Source organism: Typopeltis vanoorti, chromosome 20 (genome assembly GCF_054136105.1).
Source record: "Typopeltis vanoorti isolate ZY-2024b chromosome 20, IOZ_Tvanoo_1.0, whole genome shotgun sequence".
NCBI lineage: Eukaryota > Metazoa > Arthropoda > Arachnida > Uropygi > Thelyphonidae > Typopeltis > Typopeltis vanoorti.
In genome coordinates, this window is record NC_143568.1 from 89,496,487 (window position 1) to 89,510,615 (window position 14,129).

Sequence of the window (14,129 nt, forward strand, 5' to 3'; positions counted from 1 at the left end):
ATAATCAAGAAACGAAAAACATCATATCTTGGCCACATCATGAGAAACAGCAAATACCAACTTCTACAAAGTATTTTGGTAGGAAGAATTGATGGCAAAGGAACTAGAGGAAGACAAAGAATATCATGGTTTGACAACATCAAGACGTGGACAGGAAAGAGCAGTGCACAACTGCTCAGATTAGCACAAGAGCGCAGTTTGTTCGCCAAGATGGTCACTGACCTTCGATAGAAGATAGCACAATAATAATAAGAAGAAATGCTCTATTATGCTATTTTGCCAACTTTTGCAGTATGTCCCTGAACTTGAACTCTCTGTCCACCATCATTTCCAAATTCTGACTGCACCAATTCCTTGCAGTGCATTCCATTACTGTTCTGCATAGCTCACAAACTTTTCAGTCCAAAGTACACTACTTTATATTTTGCCATATAGAACTGACCAATATTATCCTTTGCCTACAGTCTCTTCAAGTCTTTCTTCAATTTGGTATCATCAACAATGGTCATTTTTATTATTATGTAACACCTTCAAGGAGTCTAAGGATTCATTGATGGAGGGCATTCCACTCCACAACTCTCCATCTAAAATGCTTAATCCACCAACTACACAGAACATCCCTACCATCATCTACACAAACCATCTACTGCCTACCACTACTACTAGTATTTTTTGTCTGTAAATTGCATGTGTTCTCATTGCTGATTTGTCTGTATGCAGAATGAAAAACCTGAGTTTCTGGAAGAAAAAACCCTGCTACTTCCATATGAGATTGACTAACTCATCTTCATTTGAAAAAACCCACATAGATTCCTCTTGTCATGAAGGATGTCATGATCCTTCATGTCCTCTTTACTCTTCTTAATGCACATATTAAACAGCAGTGGACCAATTAAAGAGTTCCATTCCATGATTTAAAATGCTACATACTTGGCTGTTTACCTTGCCCTTCTTCACAATCTGTTTAAAGTAATTATCTGTCAGTAGTGAATCAGTTCCATTTTCTTCCTATGATGTGTCTTTTTTCTATTTCTTCTTACCTACAGTGACATCTCCTATAATAATTACTTTTATTTGCCAATACATGTCATCTCCGTCTTCTTTTGTATCCCTGACATACAGCTTCACCCAACTACATGTTTTTGTCTTGTTCTTCTGCTGTTATTAACAATATCCTTTCTCCATCCTGTCTGCTCTAAAACATATTAACATTCTCTTAACCTGACCATATTCTCCAACATAGCCAAACCTCCCTAGTGCTAATAATTTTTGCCACGGTCAAACTCCTCACATTTATTCTTGACATTATTATACATCAACTCCAATATCCCCTGAAGCCTACAGATACCTTGCATCTTTTACTGGCTCCTCCATTCAGATTTGAGACCTGATAAATTGCGTTTATCATTCCTTGATCATTCCATTCTCACATTCACTGGCCTAAAAAAATGACTATACACACAACACATGCACACTCTCACCTGTTTTTATTTACACTAATAGCCGAAGGTTTCTTGAGTATGCACATTAGTTCTCTTCCTGACAAATACTTTCTGTAAAACTGTAGTAACCATTTAATTTTAGGCCGTCATTGATTTCTAAGTCATTTTATTTATCAAATCAAATACAAATTGCACACCATTCCTCCTGCACATTAATTTGGTTGTTATTATTATAGCCCTTCTTTTCAGTTCACTATCATATCATGGTAACAAACTTACCATCTTCAGTCTCTCACTCTTCGTTTTCACTTCTTATAGCAACTCTTTCATATCCTCTCTCATTCCATATGCGTCTCCTTTCAAATCACTCATACCTGTCAAAACTATCAATTATTTCATTCTCCTGTTCTTCATTTTGCAATATTAAATTCTCTCTCTCTCTCTTCCTCTTTCACATTCTCTCTTCTCTTCTTTCTGCATTCTTGCTTTCTCGATCCTGAAAATGTTACTTTTATTACTCTCTTCAGCTTGTAGTACTTATATTGTAGTACTCAGAGTACTACTTTTTACCTTGTGGTGCATACATGGAATAAAACCCCACATAAGTAAGTACCCTTATATCTTTCATTTTCCATATACTCTTATCTATACCATTCTTTCATCTATATTCCTTAGTATCACTGCTATTCAAATTCACTCACCCATCATTTACATTTTACTCATCTTCATTCAGTGCTTCAGTTACACCACTCCAGGAGAAGCACCTGTTCATGATGGAGGGGACCTCATTGTGAGGTCCCGTCCACCGTGAACACGAGGATCCCAGTTACTACTGGGATCCTCAAACATCCTACCACCATGTCTGTCATACTGTGCAACCCATGGAATCCAGAAAGAGGGATTCTGGTAATCTTGTATTACTTTTGGCCTCTGCTTCAGCAAGATGGGCAGTCTTGAATGTCTCAACCAGGATCAATCAACCAGTGTGCTTGTCTGCAAGGGTAAGTGGCATTGCAATAGGTCACCTGCCCCCACAGTCTGGAGACAGGTCAAAGGCTTATAGTGGTGCCGGTATAGTATCCAGGGTATCCCCAGTTTTCCACTCCAGAGCACAGTCATTGCTTGTTGGTGAGTGGGCATCCATGTTTGACTTTGTGATGGATTGGGAGCTCTGGCCTGAACAGAAAATCCAATGAACACGAATCCTTCATCCTTAAATTTTCCAGGGGCCCTAACAAAACCCAAGCCATGTACAGATACTGTATATACATAATTTGATAACAGAAGTAAGAAACAAAAGACATCTGACACAAGTATAAATATACCAGTGTTTCTCATCATGCATGCAACAAGGTGGACAACACTAGAGCAAAGGTTACCCTTCTTTATTCAAAAGGGTTTAGAAGGGCTGGCAGGATCTCCTAAAAAACTATGTTCTTCTGGTGATAATTTTTTGAAATCTCATATCAGCAGCACTCAGAAAAATTGGTCTGAGCGACATCAGTTTGGGGGGAGATAAAATTAAAGTAACACCAGCTTAAACCACTTAATTATTGTAGACAGAATGGAATTTCCTTGATGTTCCCAATGAAGAAATATGTTTAAAGCTCAAAAATCAGAATGACAAGTATGAAGCATATCCTGATACATAGGAATATCATCCTTACTTTTGATGCATCCAAACCTCCAACATCTAAAAGCAGATCATCTCAACTCACCTGTTAGCTTGTACATTCCCAATCCTCTGAGATGCTTTAAAATATGAGCATGCACATGTTAGAAATACTGACATGCCCAAACTGCCTGTCGTGACTCTTACCACATATTCCTAATGTGATAGTGAAGAGCATACACTAAATGTGATAGTGAAGAGCATACACTAAATACAAAAGATAATAAAAACAGAACAAATTATATTATCAGGATGCAAAGTGGAAGCTAGTTGGCACTACTATACCTGTCCTGAAATCCTCTTATGAGATGAGAAGGGGGCAGTAACAAAAATATCAAAAGCTGCACAAACTCATATATCTATTCCACTATCCAATAATTCTTAATATTATTATAACACTGGAATCCAAAACCTAAGGAAGAACACTATTTCTGAAGATTACAACTCCAAATTCAGATGAATCAGCTTGCGGTAATTTGTGTAACTGAATTTCGTAGAAAGCAGGTATGCATTCACATGTTCAAATTGTGCGCAAAGGGATCGTGTGACGTGCTAAGCAAATTGTGTTTGTAGGAAGTTCTTTCTGTGAAGGAATTAAGTTGCAGACTTGGATGTCTTGTAAAGTCTCAAAGACATCAACTAGATGATTTCATGCTGAGAAGAATTGTTGTAAAGCTTGAAGAAGGCTGCAGAATTATTGATATTGTCAGAGTGTTTTGAATCTCACATAGCATTGTATCCAGGCTCTGGGCAGCAGTGTGTTTATGAGTAACAGTTGCAAAAAAAGTTGTGCACTTGCAGTGTTTCTAGTGTGCAAGCTTGTTTGTTTATGAAATTGTTAAACTTAGAGCGGAATATAGTAACTGGCAAAGAAAAGATTGCGGTGGCTTTGTCTTTTGCAAGAGTTTAATTTTGATTTTAGTCGTTTCGTGAAATGCTATATGTATTCATTTAATTATTAGTTAAATTATGAATATTTAAGGCAGATGGAAGAAGGGTGTGTGCAAAGTGTGATCTGAATGAGAACTTGATAAGCAGTAATGTATTGGTAACTGAAAGTGTTAGTAGCAAGAATTCCATGAGAAGGATGAGTGGTCTTCTGATAGCAAAGAGGGACAATGTAAAAAAGCAGCAAATAATAGGTAAATTGTCAAGTTTTGAAAAAGTGAATGAATGATCTGATGAACTTAACTCATAGAACACTTTTCTATGAGTTTGGGATCTGGGATGTGTATCAGGATGCAATTGGGAGATACATTGCTCCTTAAAATTCCCCTCCAGAAAATAAACAAGGCCTTATCCTTACTCTGAAGGTCAGTCAGTTTTGCCTCAAGAACTCCTGAATCACTTGGTGCTAAACATGGCACGATCTTGTGAGAGTTGTATCGCACTTCAGTGTGCACACATTCCATACTGAAATGTCTCTCTGCATAGTTTTCTGTAAGCACTATACATTAATTCCTTAATTACATCCTTAGGAAATTGTTTTGCCAAAAATATATTGCAATTTAATTTGTATGAAATTTATAACTCTTTTTAGTGTAATATAATTTATTAGTATGCTGGCAATAAATTTATTTCTACATTTCACTGCAGTAATGAAAATTTTTTCATATACAGGTAAAAATGTAGTTCAATCTTAGCTTTTTGGACACCAGTGTATTATCATTATTATACAGATATCTCCACAGAGTCAGAAGACTCATTGTGGGAGATCCATTATTCACACACCAGCCATCATTCACACAACACCTATCATACCTCTCCTTAAACTCATTTGCTGATGAAGCACTCATAACCACCTATGGCAACATTCACCTTCACCACCTTCACCACCCTCCAAGCAAAAAATCTAGTCATAACCCCTTGTTAATCACACTCTTGCACAACTTCCACTGGTGAACCCTTGTTCTCTCCCTTCTTGCCATATACTGAAAAAAAATTATTCAGCATCAATCCTATGAAAATAAAAAACCTTTAACTTAAAGCTTCTATCATCTCCTCTTTTTCACTTATCAGGTAATTTTTGAAGCCTACAGACTTATGCTTAATCTATCTCTTCTCATAGGGAGCATTTCATAGACCTGCCATAATCTTTGTCACTTGGTTCTGGATCCTCTCCACAACTTCTTCATCACCACGGAATCCAGGAGTCCAGAAATGGCAGGTCTGTGAAATGCTCCCTATGAGAATAGATAAATTAAGCATAAGTCTGTAGGCTTCAAAAATTACCTGATAAGTGAAAAAGAGGAGACAGTATAGAAGCCTTTAGGTTTAAGGTTTTTTATTTTCATAGGATTGAAGGATAGGACTTACGCTACCCCGACTTGCACGAATCCAGAGTTACGCAGTTTCTTATATGTAGGTATTCCCATTCTGCTTCATGTCTCACCACTAATCATATCTTTCAGGTGCTGGCCGCATTCGCCAGTGTTGCACATGCTGTGAATAAGCACTGACGTGTTTTGCGCAGTCTCCATTCATGCACGATTTTATAGTCTACAAACCTTGCAATTGTTTAATGTTATGTTCTTGATAAAAATTTTATCACATAAAAAATAATAAAGTTGTCCAAAAGAAGCGAGTCCAATTCTTCTACAGCTAGCAAGAAAAGAAAAACATTGACTTTGGAAACAAAACTGAACATTATTAAGAATTTTGAAGGCAGAATGAAAATTTGTGAGCTAGCAAAGAAGTTCGATCTACAGAAATCCACAGTAAGAACAATCATAAAAGAAATGTTTACAGATTTTCGAGGACATACATTCTAACGAGGAATGAATTGTAGCCACAAGGCAAGGAATAAAAAAATCGTTAGCTTGCTATAAAGAAATTTTGTGTGACAAGAAAAAGACATTATGTCGTCAGACGAATCTATTAGATTTTATGAAACCATCTACATTGAAATAACTTTCTTTTTTTTTATGTATGAAAAACTACAATTATAATTATATTTCTTAAAAAATATAGATGTTTTTGTAAACCTTTGGTCCCAATTGTATGTTTGTATATATAAATTACATGCAAAATTATACCCCAAGTTACACAAATTCGACTTGCGTGCTTTTTGTTGGTCCCACCTACCGCGTAACTTCGGGGTTTTACTGTATATGAAAAGAAAGGAGAAAACAAGGGTTCACCAGTGGGGACACTAAGCCAAAATTGTGAAGACAACACAAAGGCTTCTGGGAATGATGCGGAGGACACTGGCTTGTAGAAGTAGGGAGACTCTTGTTCCATTGTATAAGGCTTTGATTAGGCCACACGTGGACTATTGTGCCCAGATTTGGTCACCTGGTTTTCAGAAGGACGAAGAGATGTTGGAAAGGGTCCAAAGGAGACTTACTAAATTTCTAACCTCTGATATGTCGAGTATGAGGAAAGATTGAGAAGATGTAATTTGCAGAGTCTGGTGGACAGGAGGAAGAGAGGAGACCAACAAGTTAGTAAGGGTATTGTTATAGGATCAATGCTAGAGAAATTCTACAGAAAATACTGGTAGATTGGGGAAGAACCAGAGGTCATCCCTCGAAACTGTATAAAGAGGGTGTGAGTAGGGGAGTGAGAAGCAGGTTTATTTATGCAGAGTTGTGGGTGATTGGAATGCCTTACCTGAGAGTGTGGTGTCTGCAAGGAGTTCGAGTGTGTTTAAGACATGGTATGATGAGCTGTGTGTGTGTGATAAAAGGACCTCCCAGATGAGTCTTTGACTCCATGAGGTCTTGGGGTAATAATAATAATAATAATATGGCCTTATTAAATACTTATATAGGAAAACAACAACTTATCTATCCCTGCTTGTTAATTTGTTCTTCAACAACGATGTAATCTGTGTGTTTTGGTTACATCACAATATGACCCTCTAAACTTCACTCTCTGTCCACAATCGCCCCCCCCCCCAAGTTCCTTTGCTTCATCACTTTCCTGTAATTCATTATAGTATATAGTACAAACATGTGATCTCTTCCCAAAAGTGCATCACCTTACATGTGGCCACACTAAACTGCAGCTATTTCCCTTTGCTCATACTGCTAGTCTGGCAGGCCTGGTTGGCTACGCAGTTAGCGTATCTGCTCTCCAGCCAAGTGGCTGCAGGTTCGAATTCTGCGAAGTGCATCAATATTTGTGATTGTCCTACTAACCATTTATTATATGTACTGCTGTAACCTGTGTCCTGGTGCAGTATGACCTTTGATGTTTTTTGTGCCATAAAAAAAATTAAATCAAAAACTGCTAGTCTGCTTAAGTCTTCCTGCAGGATCTCTGCATCACATTCATTTACTGTTGCTCTTCCCAATTAAGCATCGTAAGAAAACAACTGTATATTTCCTGTCAAATCCTTTCCTGTATCATTGATATACAAAGTAAATAAGAGAGGTCTAAATACTGAACCCTGTAGTACAGAACTGGCCACTTGCCTTCTCCTGGACTCAACTCCTCCATAAACCACTGTTGGATATCCGGCCATCAGCCAAATGTTTTTGCAATGTTTAGCAATATCACTGAGTAGCCTTTATACAACTCCATTGTAACTTGATTATAAAAAGTAAGCAAATTACTAAGGCAAGACCTTAGTAATTTGTTGTCTCTTATAGAGTATCATATTCCTATCCACCCATTCCAGAATTCTGTCCTTCACTTATTTCTCCAATACCTTATCCACCACCCTGATATGCTGATTGGCTTATAATTTGCTATTCTTGTCTTGGAGCCTCCTTTATGCAATGGGACTATTTTGTCCTCTTTCCACTCCATTGGCACCTTCTTGGTACCGAGGCTTAAATTAAACAGCTGGGGGAGGATCTGATAATTTCCTTGCAAATTCTTGTAATACATGGGGTCGGTATGCCATCTAATCCCATGGCTGTTGTTCATATTGAGGTTCTGCAAGATTTTAAGCACTTCCATTTCTTCAACCGCTATTCTCCTGTCAGTCACTGTCACATCTGGCATTGCAACATCACCACCTAGATGATACGCCCCTGCAAAATGCTCACTCAGTAATTCAACTATTTGGTTTGGTTCTGTTACCTCCCTACCATCAGCACTTGTCAATGTCATCCTTCCATAGTCATTCCTCCTTGTACTTGCCACATAGCAAAAAAACTCATTTCTTTCTCAATTAAAGGAACTTATTTAAAGAATATTACAACATAACTGAATCTTATGTGTCCTTCTCAGCAAAACCACACAACCTATTACAGTCTCACTCTTGAAATAATTTAAAAAATAATTCCATTTAATCAGAAACCACTTGCCAAAAATATTTTGTCAAGGATATATCCAAAAAATAAACCTCCACAGAAAAAAATTAATATGTCTGTATCCACTGAAAGTGAACTTAACAAATTATCTTGACACATCAGATGATGATGTGCTGAACATTTTGAAGAAGAATATACTGACACTGGCTATCCACATTTCCTAAAATGAGATGATAAATATAAATCTGACAAAGATAAACCTTCAAATTCTCAGAAACTGAATAAATCCCAAAGTCAAAACAATAGGAAAATTTTTACAACCAAAATATTGATGATATCAAGTTTTGCTGCAGAAGCACAAGCTATTGTGTTCTTGTCTGCAGGAAACATATTTAATACCCAGAAAGGACATCACCTTAAGACGTTTTGCTGTTGTTCCTAAGGGCAAAACTGGAGATGGTCCTGCTTATAGCAGAGTTACTATCCTAGTGGACAACCATACTCCTTTTCAGTGTGTCCAGCTTAATACTGCTCTGGAATCAGTAGCTGTTCGCCTGTCTATGGGATTTCTTATTACAATCGGTTCCATTTATTTACCACTGGGTTCTAGTTAAATGAGATCAACCTTGATAACCTTATATTATGCTTGAGCCCATACTTCTTATTGGTGGCATTAATGGGAAAAAACTCTATGAAGTATTGCTAACACAAATGGTCGAGGCCATATCATGGAGTGTAGTTTTGACAGTAACAATCTCTTCCTTGTTAACAACAGACTTAGTACCTTCCTCTGTGTGCTACCCACTCATATTCTGCAATAGGTCTTACAGTTTGCTCCCTGTCATTCTTCTACTATTGTTCATGTGAGATGTCAAAGAGAACATATACAGAAGCAATTATTTTCCTGTGATTTGCATTATTATTATTATGTAACACCTCCAGGGAGTCCAAAGACTCATTGAGGGAGGACACCCACTCTACAACTCTCCATCTTCACCAACTACAATAAACCGCAACTACACCAACAGTATCTACCACCACCACATTATCACAGACAGTCACAAATATTCATGCCCACAGTGGGATTCAAACCCACAGCCTTTTGGCTGGAGAGCGGATAAGCTAGCCACTCTGCCAACCAGGCCAGCATGTAGGAAATTGACTGACTGAAATGCTTTAATCACCATGCAAAATTTAATGCTGAAGCAGCCAATCAAACACTTATGAATGAAGTAGTGACTTATGTCACAGATTGTATTGTTGCCTAAGCAGCAGCAACTGCAGTTCCATAAACATTATCATGATTTCCACTCTATCCAAAGCCTTGGTAGAACCCTGAGTACCATGCAGCCAAAAAAGATTTACTAAGTAGCTATAAAAAGGTCAATAATTTTCTAAATTATTTATTTATTTTTTATTTTTTCAAATAAGTTAGGAAATTATTGACCTTTTATAGTTATCTTGCATTAGCTTCTTAGGTAATGCGTTTTAGAATGGTTTGTTATATATTGAATTGCCATTCTGTGATCTTATACTGACAATGCCTATAATACTTCTACCATGATATGAAAATTCTACATTAATAAAGCTTTTTACACAAGTTTTCCTCCAGTTTTATAATTCTTAGGATTTCATTCTGTTCGTCTCTATCTCACACCCATACACTCATAACCACCACCACCACCACTATTTTCCCCTTGCATGGGTATAACTCCTTGTCTATCATCGACCTCACTCCACTTCTCTTTCTACCTTTTCTGTCTTCACAAAAAAAAAAAAAAACGTTATACCCTTCAGCTCTATTCCTGTCAAGGTATTATCTTCATCCAACCAAGTCCCACTTACTCCAACAGTTTTTGCCATAGATGAACTCATGTTGATTCATTTTAATGGTATGGATGAGAACAAAGACTGATAAGAAAATAACTATTTATTAACTTACTGCTGATATTTTGCTGGTATTCTATTTGGCATCTTCAGAGCACAAAACCAGTTTGTCACAGTACGTGAAACAACAAAAATCTGGTATAACAATGCGACTAGTTTGAACAATTGTAATGCACAACACAAAGACTAAAGTCCTAATTAGGTATCATCTATGCTGAGAAAAGAAAAAGAAAAAAAACAGAGAGAGAGAGAGAAAGCAGGTGTTAATTAGGTCTTAAGATGACTGTCTCCCAAATCTTTGGCAAATTTATAAAGCCATATTTGTTGAGGTTTGGGGGATATTTCAAGGCTTCTATTGAGTCCAAGAACTCTCTGACTTATAATGACTTCTATGCAGCACTTTTGTTTTTTTCCAATTGATCCTGTGTGCAGGGGTGTCCAAGGCATGGTCTGCTAGACCTGACTTGTCATAGCAATAATGCCAGATGTATTTTTTGTATTCCCTGAGGCAGATGTCCACAGTTCTTCCTCTCCGTCCATAATAAGCTCAATCACACAAACAGGGCACTTCATAGACTCCTGGATGTGATAAAGCAGATTCTGTTCTTGGGTGAACAGGATGGCCTTGAATGTATGGGATGGCAACAGTTTTGTTATAGTCTTCTGTGATAGACACTGTGGAGATTTCTGGGGAATATTTAGTATTTTATCTATCTTATGGGGATTACAGCTAAGAAGGTTTTGCTGTTTTAAGGATACTTGTAACATAAGACTGAATGATAAATGCACGTAAACACAAGAAAGATATTTAATTAACCAAATATTTTGGTCTGGAAATAACAGACTATCTTCAGTGCTATTACAAGAACAGTTTTTTAAAAAATACAAGCTAGAATACTAACAATAGATCGTTAAAAATAGAACACGCCATGTGATGTTATACCACTAAGTATTAAGCATAAAACGGAACATTTTGAAGTAGAGACATGATTGAAAAAAAAAAAAAAAAATTAATAAGTAATCTTGATTAGACTTTCCCAGATTTTTGATATAGATATACATTCATTACAATTCAAGTTGGGATGATGGAGTAAGGCCTCCATGCTTTCCTTGAACAAACGTTCGAACCTATAACAGGATCTATGTAAGAGGCGAGTCCTGGACCAAAAGATGCTGTGGTCAGTTTCAATCCAGTGTTGAGCCAATCCAGACTTTTCAGGTTTGTTGTTAAGAATGGAGGATTGATGTTCTTGGATTCTTTTTTCAAGAGAACGTCCAGTCTGTCCAAAATAGGAAAGATCACAGTTGCAAGGAATTTTATAAACTCCTGGAAGAGATAAAGTTGAGCGTTTGTCTTTAGGAAAATGAGAAGACAATTTGTTAATAGGTGAATACGTAGTTGTTAAATCATATTTCTTTAAAATTCTTGCGATAGGTTCTGAAATACCGGAGATATAAGGAACAGGCTCTTGACGTATTGAAACTTTGTTGTTTTGTGGAGGATTATAAGAATTGAGAAGATGTTGAGTACTTTTTTTAGAAAAGCCATTGAGTTTCATGTGTTCAATGGCTTTTCTAAAAAAAGTACTCAACATCTTCTCAATTTTTATAATCTTTTTTTTTTTTTTTCAATCATGTCTCTACTTCAAAATGTTCTGTTTTATACTTAATACTTAGTGATATAACATCACACGGCATGTTCTATTTTTAACGATCTATTGTTAGTATTCTAGCTTGTATTTTTTAAAACTGTTCTTGTAATACCACTGAAGATGGTCTGCTATTTCCAGACCGAAATATTTGGTTAATTAAATATCTTTCTTGTGTTTACATGCATTTATCATTCATTGGCTAAGAAGATGTGGCATAAGTAGAAAAAGATTGGTTCGAGGTTATATGGTGAGTGGTCGGTGTAATTTAGCGCTCATGTAAAATTGGTGATTTTTGGTGTTTTTTGTGTGTGTTTTTCCTTAGAAAATTGGTTTTATAGTATATTAGAACGATTTCCATGTTTTTAGAGTATTTTGTGTGTCTTTATAACATATTTTATTGGGGCTGTCGCCGCTAGAGGGATTCGTTGTGTGTAGTGTTTGTGAAAGCTCTGGATAAGATAAGTATTATTTTCAGTTATCGTTGATAAATTTATTTAATATTGCGTAATTTTGTTTGCCTTGTGTCTCTTAGTGCATCTTTTTGTGTGTTTTTGGTGTGTTATAATTTATAATTTGATAAAATACGTTGCAAGTAAGTATGGCTCCAGTACGAAGGAAAATGGCAGCCAGTAATGATGGTTTGCCATCTTTATCAAAGAACGGTAGTATAAAAGAGATGATTCAGTGTACTAGCTGCGAAATGTACGCTTTGCGGAGTGCGGTCGGAGTGTGGTTAGATGATAATAAAGGAGTGAATGTGTGTAGAAAATGTAGGGAGAATGAGAAATTGAAGAGTATTTCGGATCATGAGTGTGATATTTTTGTCAAACTTCAGAATGAAGAAAATAGGGATATGACAAGAAACGGTGAAGCTGTACCGGAGAATTGTGAGAGTATGAATGTAGAAAGTGTGAATGATAGTATTAATGGTTTTACTGAGAATAAAAAAGATGAGATAGACGCAATGAATGAGATCGCATTGTTGAATGGTGCGATACAAAGGGCAAAACAGCAGCTAGAGCGTATGAGCAAAAGTCGACTGAATGAACCAGCCAATAATAAAATGTATGACAGGAAAAATAGACGTATGAGTGTGAACATGAACAAAATGAAGGCTAGAGTGCTGTATGGAGACTCGTTAGTACGAGGTATGATAGTAGAGGATTTGACAAAATCGTACCAACCTGGTGCGACCATAAAGGATGTAACTGAGTCTATTAGAGAGCAAAAGGAAAGGGTGAAAGAAATGATTGTTGTTGCAGGTACGAATGATTCGAAAGGAGACAGAATGGAAATGATAGAAGACCTGAATGAATTGTTTGAGGTAGCAAAAGAAAAGAGTGAGAGAGTTAGAATGATTAGTCTTTTGCCATGGTATGACAGTGAAATGTTTAAAAGGAGGGCCATAATTGCGAATGACTTTATGCGTGGGTTATGTATGACAAGCGGTGTGGAATTTGTGGACGTGTGGAGTGAGTTCGATGGGCGAAAGGATCTATATAAGGATCTCTTCTTACACCGTAACCATTTGAATGGTTACGGTGTAAGAAGACTTGAGAAAGTGTTGCTGAATGTGGTGGATGTGCAAATTCAGGGAAACTAGATTTATTAAGGGGGGGAGTAGATATACAGTCCTTAGGGAGGCAGTTGAATGTAAGAATGAATATAATATGCCCGAGAAAATAAGGACAACAAATCAGAGTGGGATAGCTAATATAAGGCATCAAGGTAGGATTGGGGCTAATGGGGGTCTTAAATTCATGTACACTAATGCTAGGAGTATTAGGAACAAGAAGGAAGAGTTTTTGGCCATGGTTGGCACTTCCAGACCACAGGTTATTGGTATTAGTGTATTGGTGTGTTTAGAATACGATACTGTTGAGATGGGTGATGGTGTGATTGTGTGTGCAAATGATTTTGTATAAACCGAAAATGATAAGGCACCTCTGAAAGACATGTGATTATGTATCCAGGAAGGACAGACGGTCATTAGCTTCCATTTCCATTGTAAAGTGGATATTTTGGTGTCAGCTACTTAAATGCACTAAGAACGTATCCAATTTGTCTGAGCCATGTGGCCAAATAGCAAGCACATCATCAACATAACATAGCTAAAGCACTGGTTTGAGAGTGGCTGTATTGATAGCCAGCTTTTCCAAGTGTCCTATGTAGAAGTTGGCTAAAGGGGGAGAAAGTGGGCCCAAGAGAGCCCATGGCTGTCCCATCTAATTGTTTGTATATTTTCCCTTTCCATTTAAAATAACCTGCATGT

General features: G+C 37.0%; 1 protein-coding gene across 1 annotated transcript in view; it reads left to right on the plus strand.

The window, feature by feature from the left end:
• Positions 1-14,129, plus strand: part of LOC150095635 (dynein axonemal heavy chain 8-like) — a 2,108,518-nt gene that overhangs the window by 2,016,654 nt on the left and 77,735 nt on the right. The window lies entirely within an intron of this gene.